This window comes from Vespula vulgaris, chromosome 12 (assembly GCF_905475345.1).
Source record: "Vespula vulgaris chromosome 12, iyVesVulg1.1, whole genome shotgun sequence".
Taxonomy (NCBI): domain Eukaryota; kingdom Metazoa; phylum Arthropoda; class Insecta; order Hymenoptera; family Vespidae; genus Vespula; species Vespula vulgaris.
The window spans coordinates 2,007,360-2,031,875 of NC_066597.1; the positions used below are offsets into that span (position 1 = coordinate 2,007,360).

Genomic DNA, 24,516 nt, shown 5'->3' on the forward strand with positions numbered 1-24,516 from the left:
AAGATAGTTTTATCTTTTTCCTTTTCATTTCTTTCTTTATTTTCTCTTTTCTTCCCTTACGAAGAGACAAAAATTTATCTCTTTCGCGCAGAGAAGCTTTACAAAAAGTATTCTCCTTTTTCTTCTTTTTGTTTTAAAAGACAAAAATTTATCTACTTTGCGAGAGGAGCTTTAAAAAATTGTAGCTTCCTTTTGTTGTAATTTTTTTTCTTTTTTTTTTTTTTGCAGGGGTTGCAACAAAGAAGAGAATTCTTCTCTTGCGGTTTTTTCTTCCACTTTTTTTTTTTTTTTTTTTTTTTTTTTTATAATGAAGTTAAAAGCAGTTCTTTGAGTTTGCCAAAAAAAAAAAAAAAAGAGAAGAAAAATTGAAAATAAAGACTAATAGGAAGAAAAAGAGAGAAGAAAGGAAAGACTTCGAGACGGTATTATCGCAGAGTATTCGACGACAGGAAAAATTCTTCAGACCTGCATATCCTGCGGGCTTTGCGATCGACCGAGTTTGACCTACTTGAACAAACGATTTTCAACGAACAGAACGGATTTAGGAGCGATCGTACCAAGTGATTCTCGCGATTCCGCGAACAGCAGCCAAGAATAGTGGGAAGTAATCGGGTCATTTGTCCGACATGTTTGTCGAATGAAACACGTTCGTTTAATTCCAATGAAATCTAGCTAAACAATGTTATTTCTGATTAGTCGGTAACGTATTAAGAATATTTTCGTCCGTTCGCCGTCACATCGTCTTAGGTATATATATATATTACTTAGACATTTATTATATGTGTGTGTGTGTGTGTGTATACATTATTGAAAATGAATGATCTGTTATTTCTGACAATAACGATTTGATAACGATACGTTAGAAAACTTTTCACGAACAAATTTTGGCACACCGAAAATAATTTAACGTTCCAACGTCAACCAGGTGTATTTACGTTGATCTTAGCAATCGCATTATTGCAATTCCTGAGGGCAAGAAAGACAGAGAGAAAGAGAAAGAGAGAGAGAAAGAGAGAGAGAGAGAGAGAGAGAGAGAGAATGTGTGAGTTATGATATGCTTTTACAAATTTATAGACGTAGATAAAGACGTTTAGAAACGATATACAAGTTCTTCCCTTTCTTTTAATATTTAAAATACTAGAGAGAAAAAGAGAGAGAGAGAGAGTAAAATATTAACAAAAATTTAATAATAATAATAATAATAATAATAATAATAATAATAATAATAATAATAATAATAATAATAATTTTTTAGAATATCTAGGAATATTCTCTAGAAAATTTTTCATAGGAAGGAAAAATTTTGTTAAAGTTAAAGTGACATTACAATCCACCAGTCATTATTCATACGTTTAATAAAGGACTATATTATACTTCTAACATAAAGTAATGAATTATTTCTTTGAAAATTCTTACACGGATGAGAGCACATTAAGAGATGAGTCTTCATCATCGTGGTTAGGATGTCCATTTGTTTTGGGAAATGGACTAGCTTGTTGCGAGAGAATAAAGAGCATGACAGTGACAGAGAGAGAGAGAGAGAGAGAGAGGAAGAGAGAGAGAGAGAGAGAGAGAGAGAGAGAGAGAGAAGGAGAGTATAAAAAATTATAAAAAAAAAGAAGACAGAGAGAGAGAGAGAGAAAGCTAATTTCGCTTGAAGTTTACGCTTTAGTTGAGAACAGGATACAGAGTACCGTGTTTAAGCGTGTTGTACGATCCGTTTCGCTACATAAATCTAACATGTGACGTAGCCAAAACTGTCTAGAGAAAAACTCTCTCTCTCTCTCTCTCTCTCTTTTTCTCGTTGCAAATTGTGTCTTGAGTTTAGGGATAAAATATTAGCGGAGCTTGTTTCAACGTGGAAATGACGATAAAAAATTCGTCGGTCCAATTAAAAATAACCCGTAATTGAAAGTGTAATAGAAGAACATTTGATATATCGAATAACTCGATAAATACCTCGATGGTATTTGTATCATACCAAAAAGAAGGAAATAAAGGGAAAAAAGAAAGAAGGAGAAATAATAGAAAACGAGAAATCGTAATTTTACGAAAAAAAAAAAAAAAATAGAGAAAAAGACAAGAAAAGAAAGAAAAGAAGAAGGAAAAGAAAGAATCAATGGGTTGCTTTGAATTAGAAAAAACATAATAAAATAACACGAATTAACAAACAGGATGGTAGTTTAAACGAGAGAAGAGAAACGTAAAAGGTAACGACGCGTGGCACACATCGTGTGCGTTCGTCGTTAGGAAGGTGTCTGTTCGACCATTAGAAACTAAATAGTGCGATAAGAAAGAAAGAAAGAAATGAAGAAAGAAAAAAAAGGAGTAGAACGAAAGAGATCGGCGAAAGGGAAGAAGAAGATGAAAAGAGGATGAACGAAGCGTACGAAAAGTAATTGCAATTATCTCGCAATTGCAATCGTCGAATCAAGAAATTATATCGGATAGATTATGGAGGGAAAAAAAAGAAAGAGAAGAGTATCGATCGAATCGAAGTATAATAAGAGAGAAGAAAATAAAAAAAATTAAAACAAAGCTACAATATGTTTATTATTATTTTTGTGTACACAGGGTGAAGAAAAAGATAGAGACAGAAAAAGAAAGAAAGAAAGAGAGAGAGAGAGAGAGAGAGAGAGAGAGAGAGAGAGAGAGAGAGAGAGAGAGAGAGAGAGAGAGAGAGAGAGAGAGAGAGAGAGAGAGAGAGTATAAAGAAATTCATTAAAAAAAAAATAAATAAATAAATAAATAAAAAATGTTCGAGGTAATTGATGAATGAAATATTAAAGATAAAGAGAGATAGAGATATATAGCCAGAGAGAAAGAGAGAGAGAGAGAGAGATAGAAAAAGAGAGAGAGAGAAGAAAAGAAAGAATGCACTTCCTCGTGCAGAGAAGTGCAACGATGCACTGGTTGCATCAAAGTGACCGTGCCGCATTGGCTCGCCGTTTCTCAGAATGCTTTACGGGCAGACTCCTCGAGGAGAAGACCCGTCCACTTCATCTGCTGGATTTAGAATGAATTATCGAGGTATTAACGTAACGTAGCGCGCGTGGATAATGTGCTTCTAGACGATATATGAGATATCGTGTCCAGCTTCTATCTCTCTCTTACTCTCACTCTCTCTTTCTCTGTCTCTCATTTTCTGACTCCTCGCTGTTTCATTCTTTTTCCTTATATTTTTATTTCTATCTTTCTCTATCTCGTTCTAGTAAGGATCTTTCCGCATGGTAGTCATTAAGATTTCTGCGAGTACGATCGCGGTCAAAGAAATCGTTTGACAACGACTCTCTTGAATGCTTGAGAGAAATAAAGAGAGAGAGAGAGAGAGAGAGAGAAAGAGAGAGAGAGGGATTGAAATTAAGGTAGTTTCTCACTCGACGTGTCTTCTGACCTCACGTCTCATCGGCACGTTCTAGCTTTCCAAGCAAAAGGCGTCTTTAGTAGGGATACAGCTCCTAATTTGTGAGAGAGTCGTCTTGATGAAAACTCAGAGACGAAATTACGAGAACCGAGAGAGAGAAAGAGAGAGAGAGACGGAAAGAGAGTTAGAGAAATAGAGAGAGAGAGGGCTATGTCTTTCAACTTGTTCTTCTCTCTCTCTCTTTCTCTCTCTCTTTCTCTCTCTCTTTCTCTCTTATTTATTATCGAAGTTTCGTATTAAATGGAATGGTTTATAATTAGAAATCCTAGTTTTAATCCTTAGAGAATGTGTTAAGTATCGCGTAAAATTAGTCGAGTCTCTTAGTTAGAAAGATGTCCGACCAATATACTTGATTACTACTGATCGACTGGTTACATCGTTACCGCGTTGTAAACGAACGTAAAAAAGTTGTACTTAGATATAGATATGTATATGAGTATTTCGTAAGGATCGATTAAGATACGAAATGGAAGTCTTTCGTCATTCTTTTTCGACAATTTCTACATTTGATAAATCACGAAGGGAAAAATTAATTCTTTTCTTTTTTTCTTGTTATCTTACGAATAATATTTAACGCGATTGGATATTATTAATTTGTAAAATTTGTTACGATACTTTTTTTTTTTTTTTTATTTACTATCCAATGGTATCGAGATCGTAAAAGAATATAAATATAAAAATTCATTTCACACACACACACGCGCATATTTATTTATTTATTTATTTATAAAGTTTGAGTCACCTGTTATCAAAACATTTTTGATTTCGCGATCATTCGCGAGTTTTTCGAGTACGTAAAGAAAAAAGGAAAAAAAAAAGAAAGAAAGAAGAAGAAAAAATAGATAGAAAAAAGAAGAAGAAAAAAAAATTGATGCGCTGATAGTCACGCGAAAATCACGACGAGGAAGAAAGACAAAGACAAAGAGACGGGAACAAAGAGGAGAACAAAGACAAAGGCAAAGACGTGCGAGGAAAGATTTATCGGCACGATCGAGAAATATCCAGAGGGTTATCCGCCGAGAGAGGAGAGAGATAGAGAGATAGAATGAGAGAGAGAGAGAGAGGGAGAGAGAGGGAGAGAGAAAGAGAGAGAGAGAGAGAGATAAGAATGGGACGAGCCTCTCGAGCTTAGAACCTAGCTGCTAACGCTTAAGAAAGAAAAGTGCAAGCTCGATGTCGCGTCTCGATTCACGTAGACTCTCCGAGAAGAAGACTATCATAAATCGATTATACGCTCTTTGCTTTTCATCCTTCCCTTTTTCTCCTCTTCTTCTTTTTCTTTTTCTTTTTCTTCTTCTTCATCTTCATCTTCATCTTCTTTCTTTATTTTTTCTTCCTCTTCTTTTTTTTTTTTTTTATTTTACGCGAGCTTAAGACGAAGATGTGTTTGCTCGAGAAAAATATGTCTGCTCGACTTAGTCGGCCATTTTGGTTCTTATTTCCTTTCTTCTGTTTTCCTTTCTTTTTTCTTGCTCCTTTTTTTTTTTTGTTCTTTCTGTCTTGTTTTTGTTTTTGCGATATACACACAGATAAAAAATAAAAAAGAAGAAATAAAAACACAGACGATATGAAAACACAATCGGTCGTTGCGTTGAAGCTTTTTTGTAAACATCGATGATGTGATATACCTTCGCGTTCGCTTATATATATATATAAATTAATGAATCTTCGTTAAAAGAGATAGAGAGAAAGAAAGAGAGGAAGAAAGAAATTTGTAATAAACAATATTTTTGCTTACTGACCGAAGTGATTATTATGTCTATTCTCTTCTAATCGTGCCCGTGTGGTAGCTGTAACATATAAATAAAAAAAGAAAATAAATTAATAAATAAATCAAAACAAAAAAGAATATATATTAACCATAATTACAAGTTAAAGTGATGGAAAGAAATAGTAGTAGTGTAACAAAATTTTCATTCTTATATCATAACCTGAGATATAAATTTTAAGATCGAAAAGCGTGATTTCGTCTTGATAACACTAATAATCTGAGCAACGTTAAACGGATTGTTAGGTAACGTAGTTGAAACTATACAAGCTTATAAAACCGATAGGATACACGTATGTTGGTAGACGCTCTTCCATGTTGCGCTTGTACCTATGTATTTTCATTCTATACATCTCGCTTGAAGTTACAAACACACACACGCACAAACAGACACACGTGTTCATACACATATATACATCGAGGAAAAGGTGGTGTGAACAGCCTTAAGCACGGTAGTTCCCCAGGGTGCTCGAGATTTGTGTCGACTAATCTGCGTGAAGAGAACGTTGCGCATAGCTTTAGTCAGACACACACACACACACACACACTTATGTATATATATATATAGTATGTACATAGAGCCTAACTCTAGCTTAGCTTCTCGTGTCCTTCAGGCCCTTTTGACAACGACACGTCAAAACACTTCGTTGCGTCTCCAGGGAGAAGGAATATGACAGTCGTATACAAAGAGAAATATAATACAACTCACTCTCCCTAATACCGATGTCTCGAGCTTACCTATCATCCTCTACCTACTACCAACAATACACCTTTGATGATTCAAAGTATTATTAATCTCCGCGTATGGTTCACCCCTCTCGGGAATAACTATATTTCATTCGTAATTGCAAATTAGATTAAAAAGTTATTACACGCGAGCAAAGTTTTCATATCGTATTAGAATATTTATAAAGTGTGATGTTACGTATATAGATCAAATATTAATCAACGTTTTTGTTTTTATGTCATAATTTTTCTTTCGGAATTTATCACTCTCACTCCCTCTTTCTCTCTCTCTCTCTCTCTCTCTCTCTCTCTCTCTCTGTCTCTGTGTGTTTCTTTTTTATTTTATTATTCGTTAAATAAATGCAATGAACTTTGAATTGTGATATTTAAAAAGCTTTTCATTCTAGTATCCTAACATTTGTTCATCATCGTACAAAGTATGATACATAGATAACATTAATCAACGTTTTTGTTTTTATGTGACAATTTTTTTCTCGAAATTTATCACTCTTTTTCTCTATTGTTTCATTATTCGTTAAATAAATGCAATGAACCTCGAATTGTGATATTTAAAAAAATGTTTCATCCGAGTATCCTCTAATATTAGATTATTATCGATATTGTTAATAATCTTGTTTAAAAAACATATAAGAAAATAATATATTTTAGGAGTTTAGCGAAGAAGATAACAATGTAGTTTTACTCGTCGACGAACCGGCAAAGCGGAATACGAATCTCAAATTTTCCAGCCCGCGAAGCGCAGCCAACTCGAAGGGGGTTGCACGAGGATTGAGTTGGGTTGGGTGGTGATGAAGGGTGATTCTACGACTACGGTGAGGACAAGGACAAGGACGACGACGACGACGACGACGACGACGACGACGACGACGACAACGACATCCGTTCTCAAGGGAGAAAAGCGTCGTCCAAAGTTCTCGCGTCGATGCTTTTGCTGCTTGCATAAAATTATTACAGTCAACCGCACCAAGTAGCATCTTCTGACGCGCGTTTTAAGGAGTTGATGTTGGTCATTACGAATACATTTAGAAAAGAAAGAAAGAAAGAAAAGAAAGCTGTTTTTTTTACAGCGAAGCACGTTCTATTCATTTTTCAACGAAGAAAAAATTTTGGTAATTTTTTATCGCTTTTAAGATATTTTTTTTTTTTTACAAATTATCATCGAAGATTAACAAAATGTCGATGTTATCGATCTACTTTACTTTAACGAACGAATAACGGGTGTTTTTGTCGAAGAGAAGAAAGTTCTCTCGAATTACTGTAATTTCTATCGTTTATACTTTTGAAATTTTGTAGAGTAAGGTAAGATAATGTAGTCAATGATATTAGAAATAATTTGTGTAAAATAAAATTAAAATGAAAAAAGAGAAAAACAAAGAAATAAATCAACAAAACTTAATAAATTATATTTTCTTTCAATTTATCGATAATATTCGTTCTATTATTGATACATCGAAGATCTATACGATTTGCTCTATCGGTTTCACCATTGTTCAGTATGACAAATATGTATATACATATTACGTATACATATATATATATATATATGTATGTATAGTAGCAAATACATACGTAGGTACATGGCCGAGTATAATACCTGCTTCCATTGGTCATTTTATCGATCCTCCCTTGTTAGCCAACAACCGCTAATTTCTCCTCGATTCTCTTGTTAATTCTGATGTCGGAGTTTGTTAAGCAATATCGACGATATACCCAGTTTAACGATAAATCTGATGTCGACCGCAACAATACCAAGATAATAGAACACGCGACTATTAGTTTCTCTAAGAATTAATGGATATTCTCCTATTATGAGATATACTTGATCAAATTTAATAGATAACGAGTTATCATAATGTACATGCAGAATATACGTGCATGTACATACATATGTATATATATATATATATATATATATATATATATATAATTTCTTGGCTAATTTATTAACAATTACATTAAAATTAATCGATATACTCTTTAATAGTTTCTCTTAATATCCGAATAAAAACAACAAAAATAACAATAATAAAAAAAAGAATGATATTAGAAGTACGCTATAATAATAATTGTACAAAGGATTTTGATTGTAATAATTAATTCATAAAACGTATCGGATTTCTCTTTACTGTTCTAAATATTGTAATATTAAACAAGAAAGAAAAAATTAAATAAAGATTAAATAAATAAATAAGTAAATAAAAGAAAAATAATTCTGCAAAAAAATCTTTGAAAAAAACTCTTTGAAAGAGTCGGGCGCATTTTTTACTATCGAGTATTAAACAAAAAAAAGAAAAACACAAAAAAAAGTCTTAAACTTTTTCTGAAGCTGAAAGTTCGATAATTCGTAAAAATTGGAATGAACGAAAGTAGGTCGAGCTAAATGCAAAAAACCAAAAAAGAAAAAATAATAAAAATAAAAAAAAAACGTAGAACTTTTCTTTATACACACACACACACACACAGACATATATATATATATATATGATGTATACGATCGACATTTTTTTCTTCTTTCTTTTTTTCTGTGATCAGTGCCAGCCAGGATTGTTCTTCCGACAAAAGATCGCATTGTTTACAGATTAGTAACGTACGTCGGGCCAACGACACGTCTATTTTTTTTTTTTGCGGATTCAGCTGCGCGTCTTTTTCTCGGTGCATCGACCGAGAATAGAGAGAAAGAGAGAGAGAGAGAAAAGAGATAGAGTTTCGAGGAATAACGAGCATTAAAAAACGCTGCGTCGTGAATGTTTATCTCGAGATAAGCGTACGTTCGCAGGAAGTTTCGAAATTTCTATGAAACGGTGGCGGCAATGGTGGCTGAGGTACGGTTCTGTTAATTTTAGCACAGAGAGTGTCTCAAAGAAGACGATAATTTTAATATACTTAAATATTTTTGTTTCCTCTCTTAACATCGTCACACGAAATTTTATATATATATATATAAATTTTTGTTCTATATACGCTGTTATAAAACTAGACAAATTATTCTAACGAAGCTCCTCTACACGACGAATGTACCGATCGACTGTTATACGGTTTATATTAGAAGAAAGAAATGATAAATAGAAAAAAGTAAACATATCGAATGTTTATACAAATCCGTTTCAACGATCCAATTCTTGTGGAATGAAAAAAGAAAAACAAAAAAAAAAAAAGAAATAAAGAAAGAAACGTACAATTCTCTTCGGTACTAAAGTCTACGGTAAATATATCCCAAATTAACGTAACTCTCTTCATCGTGCTCGTTTATCATCTTAATGGGCGAATCTATATTTATGATAATTGATCGCCAAATAAAATAATGTTAAGAACAAAACAAAAAATGAGAGAAATACACCCCCAACATAAAAACATAAATAGACCGATCAAGTTTTGGCTAGACTAGAAGGAGAAATACTAGACACGTGTACATAGCCGTCAGAACGTAAATTAAATTCGTTGTCTCCGACCTTCGTCGTCTGTCTTCTTTCCAGTACGACTACGACGAAGCGACGAAGCGACGAAGACGACGCAACGTCGTCGCCAAAACATGGTGCGCGCGTGCACTTCATCGTCCTGCCAGTTGAGGAGAATGACGCTTTACGAGTGCAAATAAATGCACACGCACGAATACGAGATGCTAACGCTCGCCTTGCCGCACCTCGTCTCGTCACGTCGCGTCTCGTAGTGACTCGTTCGTACCGTCTCGGCTCAGTTCGACTCAATTCGGTTGAGTTCGGTTCGACTCGGTTCGGTTCGACTCGATTCGGCTCGACTCGGTTCAGTTCGACTCGACTCGACTTGACTCGACTCGGTTCGGTTCGACTCGACTAGGTTCGGTTCAGTTCGGCTCGACTCGTCGAGCTCGTACGTTCTATATGCCACGCTTGAATTAAATTATTTTCAGAGAACTCTATGCTTAACACGCTCACCACGTCGTTGAGATGGTAATAAAGTTTGAAGTATGAATCGACCACGAATATTCACGCTCGGACTACGGACGTATCAAAATCGAGAAAGAACCTTTAATGTTTCATACGCCTGAAAAATTCTTTTTGTTTCTTAAAGATAGATATAATTATATCATTTTATTCGGTATATTTTCTACTTTTACGTACGTACGTATGTATGTATATAGGTATGTATTTAGATTATATATGAAATATGATTTATCGTCCGACTACTGGAATTAATTTTCTATATTAAAAATATTATATGCACACATATATACACGGAGAGAGAGAGAGAGAGAGAGAGAGAGATTGGAATCGTGAAAATCGATCAAATCTTGTTGCTTATTTAAATTCCATTAATTTTAAATATTTAATTTTCTTCGTCGTTCGAATAATATTATAAATTCATTCGTATATTAATTATATTACAGATATATTGATTAATTAATTCTAGACAATAATACATATGTAAAAATCCGCACATATATATATATATATATATATATATATATATATATTTATATAATGTACATACATTTAAATACATATATACATATATATACACGTTCATTAATTTCATGATATTAATTTTAATCCTATAGAATTTTCTCTATAATCCATCCTCCTCCCATCTCCCCTTTCCCCAAAACAATATATACACATTTACACAAACGATGTATATACACCCATAACAATAAAATTTCAAATTAAATCGAGGAATAAATGAAAAACTTCGTCGAGATATTCGTTCGAATTGGTGGACCGGACGTACATAAATTTTGTGGTGGTATTAACGTGGTGATCCACGGAGTACCTTCGTATTCGTGATTACACACACATGTGATTATACACACATACACATACATATACCAACCATCGTACATATATAGCATATCGTTGCGTTGTGTAGTAGTAGTAACAGTAATAATAGCAATAGTAGTAATAGTAGTACTAGTAATGTAGCAGTGTAGTAGTATAGTAGCATAGTAGTGTAGTAGTAGTAGCGATAGTAGTAGTTGTAGCGATAGTAGTAGTTGTATCAACGCGTTTACGTATACGAGCACCATGGGGATAATATGCGCATGCTCTTAACGAGAACAGTGGCAACGCGTGCGTGGGTTCCACCCTTCGATTGCTATACCATGAGAGGGTGCGACCAGTTCACCCCACTGTATTAACCTACCGAGGTGAGAGGGTGAAACGGCAGAGCGATGCCTCGTGTGGGCAAGTAGGCCAATAGCTTGTAAAGTATAGTTCTTCTTTTATTTTATTTTCACTCACTCACTCACTCACTCACTCACTCACTCACTCACTCACGCTCACTGACACTCATTCATTCTCTCGCTCTCTCCTTTTTTCCTCTATTTTTTCTTTCCGTTCATTTTAATACAATTTCACAATTTTTCTTTTCTCTCTTTCTTTTTGATTATTTTCTTTTTTTTTTGTTAAATCTCACGTATAACAATTAACAAATTCTAGAAGCGAAATTAATTAATGATAAAAGCAAAGGGAATAATGATTTATTAAAAATGTACTGTTGAAGCAAATCTCTCTCTCTCTCTCTCTTTTTCTTTTTTTTATCCTATATAATATATTCCTGCGCGTTAACACTTGCGATCGATTGTATTAAAAGGAAAAAGACAAAGAAAAGAAGAAAAGAAGAAATGATAGATATTACGATTTATGAGCAATTCGTAGGTTCTTTTAAAAAGATCGTTTCTATCGTGATATTTTTATTTGAAAATAGAATAGGCTTTGTGTTCAGCGTACTTTATATTGTTTTCTTTATATTAATACTGCACTCGACGATAATAATAATAATAATAATATGTTATGAATGGTAATTAGAAAAAGAAGAAAGAAAAAGAAGAAAGAAAAAGAAAGAAATTCACAAGATCACGATTAAACAATGAAAATTCATCGATAACTTAACAGAAGTGTAAATATTCGAGATACTAGGGTAATGTAAAATTTTATGACTTGTTCGAGTTATAATACATATGTTTGAGAGTATAATACACGTAAAATCAAGATGCAACGATCTGATGTTCGACTCAATGGAATGAGAGATCGCATACACGTATCTAACATATCACCGAGCGCCAGTGGCAAAAAGCGTTCGTGAGAGAAACACGTGTTCAGCATGTAGGACTAAAATGTTTTTGCTTCTCGTCGTTTGAGATTTGGGGTGTGCCGTAAAAACTCTCGCATGGTTTCTTTTTTCTTTTTCTTTCCCTCTCCCCAAGTCTCAACAGATTTCTCTTTCTTTGGGCAAACGATATCTTACACACACACACACACATATATAATTATATATTATATTATATATTATAATTTCATTATTACATTTTATTATTAGATGAAATATTGGAATAATTGAGATTATTAGATATATTCAGATAATTTCGACGAAATTATTTAGAAAAAAAAAAATAATAATAATTCTTGATTTTCTTCAGACCTTTAAAAAATTAATTTTCGTAATAAAAAAAAATCATCGACTTATATCATCATCTCTTCTTAAACGTAATGAGCGTTCATGAATCTTGACGAAAAAGAAAAAAGAAAAAAGAAAAAAATAAATGAAAAACAAAAGAAAAGAAAATAAGACGAAGGTAGTAAGCTCTACGATGCATATTTTAACAACTAATAATGTCAGTCAGCACGGTAGGCATCCATTAAAAAGTTATTACTTCCTACCCGACTGCTAACTTTTCATAAATCATAGCATCTCATCAAATTCTTTGAATAGTTACAGCAATGAAAATGCAAATGAGTAATTCTCTCTCTTTCTCTTTATAAATCTAAGACATTTGAAAAGATCCTTTTTCTCTCTCTCTCTCTTTCTTTTTCTATCTATCATATTCAAACTAGATCTTGAAAAGCTACCACCATTATTTTCATTCTAATCATTAAATATATTTCTTTGGATTAATGTTACCTATCCATTCGAATATTCTCGATTTATTCGAGAATATAACTCAAAATTATACCCGCAATATTCGCAGTTAAATTCGATTATTTCGAATACGAATTATCGGGACTTTAAATCACGATTAATTTAAAATAAAACCGATTTGAATTCTGTTCCGTTATTTATCGCGTTTTATTATCATGTCAAATATATTTTCAAATGGATATTGAATATTCTTGTAGATGCGAAAAATCGATGATGACGACGATGAGTAATCGTTTATTTTAAAACGATAATAATGCATCTACGTATGTATATTATCGCACGAACTGTAGTCATTGCAATAATCCAATCAATTCGGGATTTGTTGAGAGAGAATTAAATAAAAAATATTCTTATATCAGACTGAGATATTTCGATAATCGAAGGTCCGAACAATACTAAGATATCTTGCTTTTGAATATACAGTAAAAAAAAAAAAAAGAGAAAACTTCGATAAAAAGTATTGGAATCTCTATTCTCAACGATCGTAAGAATTCATTTTTTTCTTTGAGAAAAAGTTTTATACCTTCAAGTATATTCAAGTGTTCTTTCTCTTTTATTACGATCCTAATACGACGAGAAAGAAAGAAAAAGTATATATATATATATATTTTTTTTTTCTTTTCATACTTTAATATATCCGACGAACGAAAATACATATTTTATAATATCGTCGAAGAAGTTGTCTTAAATGAACAAAATCCTATCTGAAAAGATCTCGAACAAAGGAAAAGAAAAGAAAAGAAAAGATAAAGAAAAATGAAAAAAGAAAAAAAAAAAAAGAAAAAGGGTCTTTTCAATTTAAAGCTTAGAGAAATAAATGTTGTGAAGGAAGAAACCAAGTGGACAGATGCGATCAACTTTTATCTCTAGATAAGAAGGAAGTGAAAATAAGAGAGGAAAAGAGTGAGTCCTTTGCTATCTTCTATTTAGGATAGTCGATATATATATATATATATATATATATATATATATATATATATATATACTTGAGTGAATTGGACCGATCGTAAAGCCGGCTTATGCATCTTTACGGTGGACGTAAAAGCGGATTAAACAACAGAGTATATTTCTGTACCTAAGACTCCTCGAGTTCTACTCAGTTGAGGAACAAGTACCTTGTTTCAACCAATTCTACCAGAAAATTAGTTCGATAATAGAGTTCAAAGATGATCGTTGTTAATCGATGAGCCTCTTTTGAAGATATGCGTCCTCAAAAATAAAAAAAAATAAAGAAGTAAAGAAGATAGAGAAAATTGTACATTTATGAACGTTTGACGTTGATCCATTTTTTGTTTAGTTTTGTTTTATTTTCTTTTTTTTTTTTTTTTTTCTTTGCAATTACGAGTTAACAGAGGACGTCGAAAAAGTTATGTAGAATGTCTCTTTTCTTTCTTTCTTTCTTTCTTTCTTTGCTTTTTTTTTTTCTATTAAATTATATTATACGAAGTAATATATTTAACGCGTGCATTTGAAATTATTTGAATGTTAAGAGCACTGGCTCGCTTCGTATATAACATACATATTATTATACATGATCACGATGAATCATGGAGGATATAAAATATCTAACTTCTTTTTATATAGCGTAATTTTCAACAAATTCTGAACGTTCGAGTAAAAGTTCGAATCTCCTTAGAAGTTCATATTCATTGCATAGCTTTCTAGTCTTAGTAGTCACGTTGAGAGATAAAAAAAAAAAAAAAGAAAAAGAAGAAGAAAAAGAGAAGAAAAGAGAAAGAGGGAAAAGAGCAACGCGGAAGTTTTTCCAGTAGAAAAAGAGAGAGAGAGAGAGAAAAAGGGATGACGTAAACTCTGGTAAAAAAAGAAAAAGAAGAAAAAAAAAAGAACGAGTGAATGGCCGTGCGTGAGATCCCTCGGAAATTATCTTCGTACTTTTTCCCTCGTCGAAGAGGGTGGAATATCTTTCTGAAGTATACATCCTAAAACATCGTATAGGGAATCTCGAATTAGACTTATTTCGCTTCCGTATAGGGTAAAACGGTTAAAACGGTAGGAGAACTTCTGTTTTACCGCCTACAATTCACCCTCAAACGATATTTTTAAATAATTTCTTCCTTTTTTTTTTCTATTCTAAGGTAATTAAAAAAAGAAGTATTCCGAGTATTTCCGAGAATTACATCGTACGTTATCATACAATTTTACGTTATACTGGGGTGAAACATTAATCACACACACAGAGGCATAAGCATACTTCGAAGGCATACTTCGAATAATAATTGAAAGAATTATGTGAAACGTACACGTTAGTTTTTTTCTTCTGAAGAAAAATTTCAATTTTTTATCGAATCGATTAAAAAAAAAAAAAAAAAAAAAAAAAAAAAAAATAATCGGACAAGAAAGGAAGAACAAAAAATATCCTCGGAATAAATCTCGTTCGTTTTTTTCCTTCCTTTCTTTCTCACTTTTTTTTTTGTTCTTTCTTCTCTTTCGACGTGCGATCGATAGTCATCGAGCCCTTCGGGCCCAAGAGATAATAATCGCAATTTAAGAGTAACGTCTCTCGATACAATCCACCCTTCCCGAAAGAATAGATATTATTATAAAAGGGAAAGAGAGAAAGGGTATATAACTTTAGATTTGCGTTTAGGTTTGCGTAAGGGCCAGTGGCATCTCATCGTTCGACAAGGAGAGATCTCTTACTAAGGGTAAATACCACTCGTAGCGATAAGAGAGAACCCGTCGTAAATTTTCTTTCACGAAGGAGGAAGGTCCTTTGCTTTCCTTTACTTTCCTTTTTTTCTTTCTCTCTTTATATATCTCCTTTTTTCTTCTTTTTTTTTTTTAGAGCACTCCTGTGGCACGTAGAATAGGGTAATGAGAAGTAGATAAGGGTTGCCGCAACTAACGCGATTTTCGATCTCGATTATTCACGAACGTTTAAAGAGGACGACAGGAACGTATATGCATATAGACGTTTGAAAAATATTAGAGACGACAAAAATTAAACAAATTAAATAAATTTTCATAACGGAAATCCGACAAGGTTTCTAATCCTTTCGTCTCTACATTTGTCTTTCTTCTTCTCTTTTTGAACAAATATTGATAATTGAGAAAATGTTTTTATTGACGTTGCTCGGAAAGAAACGAAGAGATATCAAAAGAAAGAAAGAAAGAAAGAAAGAGAAAATAGGAAAAGTTTTGTAGAAAATATGAATAAGAATGATATCTAATTTATAAGAAGAATAACGATCATATATTTTTTTCTCTTTTCCCTTTAGGGATGAAGGGACCACTTCGATATAGAACTCATAAATCCTGTGAAACGTATCTAAGAGCGAAAAGATTCTAACAGAAAAAAACCCATTCGGAATCGGGCGATTTGTCGAAGCAACGATCATCGTGTCGTGTCGTGGGATATATCGAGACGAAGGGAAGAAATTTTCTGTTGGAAAGAGAGACGAATCAAGGTAGAAACTAACGGGTAGAAACTACATATCGATTTGTTGCTTGAGAAAGAGAAAGAGAAAGAGAAGGTAAAGCAGAAAGCGAAAGAGAGATGAAGAGAGGTGCAAAGAGAGTGATTTCGCTCGTGAAAACCATCGGGTCGTGTTGAAATCATAACGAAAATATTATATCGTCCATGTTTTCGTCAAATATTGATAAAATTGAAATACATTTTGTGTAGGGTGACTCGAACTAAGATAACGCACGGAGATCGTAAATTTTTGTTCCGTTTTAGAAAGGAAATAAATCCACGAAGGAAAAAAAATAAACTTGTATTATCTCTTTTTTTTTTCTTTCTTTCCGTTTTGACGAGAAGGAATAAAAGAAAATTTTAAGTAAAAAAAGAGAGAGAGAGAGAGAGAGAGAGAGAGGGAAGAAAGTACAAAAAAAAAGAAAAAGAAAAAGTAATTTAAAGTTCGATTGATTCATTCGAATAAGCCATTGACATAGGTCGTCATCGTATCCGTATTATAATCGTAACGTTACACCGGCATTCTAAATTTAACAAAGTCTCTCGATAATCGATAGAGTATCTCGAACATCGCAGAGGTCTCCTTATATAAACATATACACACACACACACACACACACATATATATATATATATATCCGATGGTACGAGTTGGGTGAGCGAAAAACTAGAGTGAATTTAAAGCACGGAAATTTCTCGGAAAAATCGTCCCGATAAACGTATAGAAAAGGAGAAAAACGATTTTGGTAGAAAGGGTCAACGATTTATGGTTATCCATCGACGGCGAGTGTTATGGAGGTAGGAAGGACTCGAGAAAGATACCTGCTATCCTCTTACATCTTATTTTTTTCTACCCTCTCCTTCTTTCCATTCCCTTTCAACCATTACCTACTTCCCTTCTCTCTTGTTCGGTCCATTCGCCATTTTCTCTATCCATCCTCTTTTATCCTCCCTTCTTCTTTCATCTACGTTCATCTTCTTCCTTTTTTCCTTTTCTCTCATTCTTTCTATACTTTCTTATACATAAGCATACGCTCGCAACGGCACAGTTTACGAGCGAGTTTGACGACAAGACGCTGAAATTCCTAGCGATCGTTTGCACGAAAGCCTCGATCGATTCTCTTCGGACCACCACCACCACCACCATCACCATTACCATCACCACCAACTATCACCGTAATAACCACTACTACCATCACGCTTCCATATTGTCTAAACTCTTATCTCCTTTCTGCCAAGAATGTTCTGACACGAAAATTTGACGAAAATCTATTTTGCAAAGTGTGATATAACAAGGTATCAGAGAGTGAAATCAGAGGAAAGTCGGATTAACAAATTAATGAAGAAATTTTTACGAGTTTTATCGGTGGTAATTATTGCGGAGGCATTGAAATTATTTTTTATTTTTATCGCCACGTTTTCAATAATGATATTATTAATTTTGATAATAATAATGATAATGATAATAACAACGATAATAACGATAATGATTAATAATTTATAATATAAATTCGCGAATTCGTTCGATGTGTTTCTGATAATGAGAATTATCAAATTGAAAATTATTAAGAGATAAAATGTATTATAAAAGTGTATTATAAAAAGACTTGTTGATGATACGACCACCGATCTATTTTTCTAGATCCCATAGATCCTTTCCCACTTTGTTTTACTTTACATAAATATACATATGTATATCCTAAAAAAAAAAAAAATTTAGCTGTCGCGTAAAATGTAGAAAACTAAAAAATACCATCAAACCGTATTACAAAGAATTAAAAAGTATTACAAACGTTTTATAAACAAATTCTTGATACTACGATCGATCTTAGGATTGTTATTTTTCGTTGTTATATCCCATGAATCTTTTTTTTCATTTCGTTTTGCTACATATCTCTCTCTCTCTCTCTCTCTCGCTCTTTTCTGAAGAAAGAAAAAAATGAAGTTCTTAGCTCTCGCGTACTATTACGCAAGGAAATTAAGAGAAGAGAAGAGAAGAGAAGGGTTGAAAGTAAAAAAGGCGGTCGCTTGGCGCCTACGTGATTCGAATATAACGTAGAAAATACTACTACGACAACGACGACGACGACGACGATGATGACGACGACGACGACGATGACGACTAGTCCGAAGAGTTTCTCACTCTAAAAAAGACGACATCTTTTTTACTTCTCTGTTGGATCTACGAGAGGACGCATCTGCCTCGGCGATTCGTAATCGAGCTCGCAAAGCAGATGGAAATGTCGGGTGCTCGAAAAAAGGTGAGAGACGAGAAGAAACTTAACGAGGAATGAGAAAGAAAGGAAGATAGATAGAAGGAAAGAAAGAAAAAGAGAGAGAGAGAGAGAGAGAGATAGATCTCATGTGAGAGAGGACTGATCTTGTACGTACGTACATTTATATCTATCCTTCTTCTTCAATTCGAATAATAAAAAACAGAATAATTTTGGTATATCGTATTTATGTGTTTATATAGATATATATATATAAATTCGTATAGATATATAAAAATAATGTTTTATTTTCGTTTTTTTTCTTTCTTTTTAATAATAATAATAATAATAAAAAATTGATAAAAAATGAGGACAAAAATGAAGAAAAGAGTTTTAGTTCACCATTCTCGGAGGATAAAACTATCAAAAAGATTCGACGTTTATGCGTATCTAAGGCCGCAAAGATGAAAACCGGTATATGAGAAAAGACACGGAGGAGTGTAAAATAAAATGGACCTTCTCTACAGTGTTATGGCTTACGATTATGTTTCCTCCTCGAAAAGCATTATCTGGAGTAAACTGTTCCTCTCTCAGTCTTTCTCTTTCTCTCTCACTTTCTCTTATATACTGAATACCAAGTTACAGGAGTAGCTTGGCATTTACGAAGGATAACACCAACTACGAGATAGCTTGCATTAGTTTGCCTTCGCCAGGTTGAAATTTATCATCTACATCGTCTAGATACAACGAAAAATTTATTGCGCGAGGATATAAGGGCGAAAAAGAAAATAAAATAAAAGAAAAATATATAATAAAAGAAGAATACCTTTCTTTAAAATCATTCTCCTCGATATCCATCTACGATTTTTAAATAATTAATTTAACCGAGAACGATTTATTAAATGTACATCTTAATTATCCTAGTAATTTCATTCGATTTATATCAGTTTAATGAAAACTAAAATTTCGCGATGTTTGTCTTAAAAAAAAAATATATATATATATATATATATAAATCTTTAAAGGAATAATCAGATAAGAAAAGAAAGGTAATCCCGTAACGAGACCAAACCAACCTCATAGAATTTTCCATGAGATCGAATGCGTATTCCCTTCGATAGTATTTCCTTAGAACGAGATCCGAAGTATTGATAAACCTTAGCAAGGTCAAAGAGCTTAATGAACCATCCTTTGCCAGTGATCGTGATCGAACTACCAAATTCATCAGTTACGTTCTATATACGTTGTGAGATTTGTAAGAAAGAAAATAAAAAAGATGACAAAGAAAAAAAAAATATAAAGAGAAAAGAAAAAAAATCTAATCCTAAATAAGGGTAATATCTAATTAAAAAAGTTCAATTATAAGGAATTACTATTTTTTTTTGCGACTTACGAAAGAAAAAAAGAAAAAGAAAAGAGTGATGCATTTCATTTTTCTTTCTTTCTTTCTTTTTTTTTTTTTATATTAAACATATGTTTCTCTCGATTGATTATAAAGGAAGGAATATAAATTGTGGGATACGATTAATTTATTGAAAAAAAAGAAAAAAGAAAACAAAACAAAAAATAAAGAAAAAAATTGATTTTTTTTATTTCGCTCACCCGACGACGACGACGACGACGACGACAGTGACAACGACGACGACGACGACGACGACGACCAGTAATGGGCACCTTCAAACTTTCCTAAAGTAAAATGAAAATCACGAATAACAAATTTGACAATCGATCTTTTTTCTTTCTTTTTGTTTTTCTTTTCTTTTCTTTTTTTTTTTTAGAAACGATTCTCTCAAATCTCTGATAATGTTACATCAGCGTGCGTTGAAACAAAGAATTTTTTTATTTTTCTAATATTCGATAAAAATTAAGACGAATAACGCGGGCATATTAATGTTATTATTAATTGTTTGCAATTCTTTTTTGTTATTAGAAAAAAGTCTAACGAGTTTTTATCGATTTATTTCGGTAAGTTCGAAACTTCTGTGAGTATTATTTAAACTTGGCGAAACGTGACTTCATTTTTTTTTTCTTTCTTTCTTTCTTTCTTCTCTCTCTCTCTCTCTCTCTCTCTCTCTCTCTCTCTCTCTCTCTCTCTCTCTCTCTCTCTCTCTCTCTCTTTCACGTTAGAAAATCTGCCGTCTAGAAGACTGAAAGACAAAGAAAGAGAGAGATAGAGAGAGGAAGATAGTTTAGAAGTTTCAAGTGGCTATCGAGACTTTTACACAGATTTTCTCGAAAGTTTTCAATGAAATACGTGAAACTCTCGTTTGATTGAGCTTATCATTTTCTTTCTCGCATTTAATTGCAAATCGAATGCGTAAAGAATTTTTAAGTAACTTTACTAACAAGGAACTGTGACGTTTAAATTAATTTTAAATAGAAAAAAAAAGAAAAAAGAAAAAAGTTACTTAATAAACGTATCAAGAATTAAATATATTTGAATAACTCATTTATTTTTTGATCGATCGTACAAGACAAAAAAAAAAAACAAATTAAGATCTCTTACGATCGTAGAAAAAAATGGAGACAAAGAAAAATTAATTTTCGAACTGTTTTCGAGAAAGTGTTTTATTAAATAATGTGACGACATTGAACCACATGATAAAAATCTCGATAAAGAGACACGGGTTTGTGATCTTTAAGGACTCTTAAACTTGAGAGAAAAAAAAAAGAAAAAATAAAAAGGAAAGAAACCACACGAAGTGCAGCCCAAAACTGTCTTTTTACGAGTCTTGAATCCAGGCCAACGAGATTTTAGGCGAGCAGTTAAACCGATCGTTCTATGATCGCTTTTAAACTTACATAGACTTAGACACACACGTACATACATACATATATATTTCCTCTCTTTTTCATGTTTTTATAGATCTATCTACGCACAAACGTAATAATCGTCTTCGAGAAATCGTTTACGAATTGTTTCCAAGAAAATTCGCAATAAAAATTTGCGTCAATATTAACCAAGTATTCGCGAACGTTCGTTCGTATTTCTTTATTTTTTCTTTATTTATTTATTTCGAATTTTATTTCCGATCGAATAAATTTCGCGAAGATTCTTCGGTGATTTTTTTTTTTTTTTACTTACAAATTTTCTAGAAAGAATTTTTTGACGAGAGAGAGAGAGAGAGAGAGAGAGAGAGAGAGAGAAAAAATAGAAGCGAAACTCTGGTCCTTTCAAAATGGCTACCTTCTTCCCGGTTATATGAATTTTAATATTCCCGCGATATTGCAGAAAGTGGTAGCGAATTTTTTATCGCAACTTCTTTCCTCGTTGACTTTCACAAAAACGAGACGAGTTTCTCCTTCGCAGGGGAATAACATCTTTCTACGACGATATTTTTCGAAATTTTCTGCGCTTTTACCGACAAAGGAAAAATGAGAAAGAAAAAAGAAAAAAAAAAAATAGGAAATAATAATAAGCTAACAGAGGATAATACTGAAAGCGAATATGATATCGAAGAGAAAAACAAAAGAAAAAAATGAATTGCACTATACATTGCTGAAAAATATTGATTTTAAAAGTTAATATAGATTTATTCATTGTTCATATAAATTGTCTAATTAATATCATTTTAATTTAATTGTCTATATTAATTGTAATATTAATTAAAATCAATACAGACAATTAATATGTGACAATTAATATAGGAACATATTTTTAAATCGTTCGGTATATATATATATATATATTATCTTTTTCGAGCGTCCGGAAACGTAGTTAAAAAAAAAGAGAGAGAAAGAAAGACGAAAGGAAACTAAAGTTTGAAACAGATCGGAATAGAAGAAACTCGCCTTCTCGATAGAAAGAGAAACGAGAACGAGAGCCAACAACGGCGCCAAGGATATTTATACCCTTGGCGACCTTTGACGGCCACGTCGACGTCGACGTCGACGTCGAGAACGACGATGCTCAATGAAAATCTCTCTCGTGCCGTCACTCAGAAGAAAGTAAGAGAGAAAGAGAGAGAAATAGAAAAAAAAGGAAGAATCATCGGACAACTACTCTCCAAATTTATACGATGATTTGATCTATGTCCTTTTTTATATACATATTTTTTTTTCGTTTTGTACAATAACTTGTTTATTATCAAAAATTCTATCGAGGAATTCAATAAAAATATTTTCATATATATATATATATACATATATACATATATAATAAAGTTAATTGTAAATTTATAAATTTAAAAAATACGATGATCCAATGTATTAAATAATTTTGTTCTTCAATGACATTTAAAATTATTGTAACTAAATTATATTATATTTTATTTAGTATTTAAATCAAATCAAATTAAATTAAATTAAATTTCATCATATTAAATTGAATTAAATTAAATTGAACAAAAAAGAAAAAAAGAAAAAGAAAAGGAAAGAGAAAAGAATAAAAATTTGTTCGAGTTAAAATTTTTTTGATTTATATATAAAAAAAAAAAACAAAAAAAAAAAGAACAAAAAACAAATCTTTCGAATATAATCGTCGGATAATTAGCACGACAACAAAATTTTTGTACGAAAGCGTGTAGGTCGCGATTCGAGGGCAGAAAGATACCTACTTCTCGTTTTCTGTCTTCTTAAGGGTAAATGCCTCGTCGTTAAGGGCTAACGAGGAAAAGATGGCGACTCGGAGTATGTTGGAAGAAAGGAAGGGAAACGAGATTGCGTGCTTCGTTGGCAAAAGTCTTGGTGCTTAATTGAAACTGCCGACTAAGCGAAAGCTTTTGCTTTCGGCAAGCGTGACTTAGAACACGCACGACTTCCGCTATTTTACCCCCTCCCTTCACTAACCACCATCAACCCCTCCCAACGTTTGAGTATCACTAAAGTGAGGGTATCTTAAGAAATCATAAGGTACGATCGTATATTCTTAAACTTTAAATTATCATATAAAATAAGAATATTAAATAATATTCTCAAATAAAAATAGAAAATAAAAAGAAATATATATATATATATATATATATGAAATATAAAAAAGTGTAAAATAAAAACGTTGAATAGTTCCGTAAAAAAAAAAGAAAGAAAGAAAGAAAAAAAAATATATTTGATTGACACCATATGTAATTTTTATCGATTATAACGTATCTTCTTTCAGCTTTTTTTGTTTCTTTTTTTTGTTTTTCAAGTAAGAAATTCAAGGATTAATATACATTATTTTTTACTTTCTTTTTTAAATAGAGAAAGCTTGTATTTATCAACGTCCTTGCATTTATATATTTATATATTTCTTTTCTCTCTCTTTCACATACTTATATTTATAAAATAGAGATAAAAATATTATAAAAATAGAGAGGCCTTTTGAGATAACTTCGTTTTTCCTTTTTCTTTTTTTTAGTTTGACGATTCAATTCCCTGGATAGAGTAGGCACTAACAAAAAGTTTGACCATAACATTGAAGATAATACCTATAAGTGGAAGCTCCAAAAGTTTATCGACGCTTTATGAAACCGTTGTCTATAGATCGTCGGTAGAAGCTTATGAAAGACGAGCTTTTTTCCCAAGCACTTAGACAGCTTCCTCCGTGCGTGTATGTCTGTGTTTTTCTCTTTCTATGTGTGATGTGTGTATATACTTGATCAAGAGCACGTCCGTGAAAGAGCCACCTTTAACCCTTCTTCGATCACTATCAGACTATTTATTCCACTCGATACGCATTCTTCGATTAACATAATATCAGGTTAATGAACTTTTCGAGAACTATCATGTATTTATTAACTATATTAATGTTTAATAATAATATAAAACATTTATTGACCGGATCTGTTTCTCTCTTTCTTTCTTGTTCTTTTTTTTTTTTTTTAATTATACAAACAACTCGTTTCAAATCGAATAGAAGAAGTAAAAAGAAAAAAGAAAGAAAAAGATACAACGTTAAAAAGAAAAGTAATATCCTACCACTTGTATCAATCTATTAAAATAGTTTATTGAAATTACACTTTTATTAATATAGTTTATTTTAATTATATATGATAGAGCAATATAATATATATATATGTGTGTGTGTAATGAAATATTTCATGAATATTCATAAATATGA

At 32.3% G+C, this 24,516-nt stretch overlaps 1 protein-coding gene across 23 annotated transcripts in view; it reads right to left on the reverse strand.

The window, feature by feature from the left end:
• The window catches only part of LOC127068170 (stress-activated protein kinase JNK), a 165,965-nt gene that overhangs the window by 48,531 nt on the left and 92,918 nt on the right, over window positions 1-24,516 (reverse strand). For 9 of the 23 annotated variants that reach the window (XM_051003963.1, XM_051003948.1, XM_051003953.1 and 6 more), the window contains 2 exons: window positions 20,082-20,165; window positions 5,167-5,214 (listed from right to left, as the gene is read on the reverse strand). The exons of 4 other annotated variants lie outside the window; for them this stretch is intronic. The gene's annotated coding sequence lies outside the window, so the exon portion shown is untranslated. The remainder of the gene's footprint in view (window positions 1-5,166; window positions 5,215-20,081; window positions 20,166-24,516) is intronic. 10 more of the 23 variants (XM_051003972.1, XM_051003954.1, XM_051003959.1 and 7 more) reach the window with 2 other exon arrangements.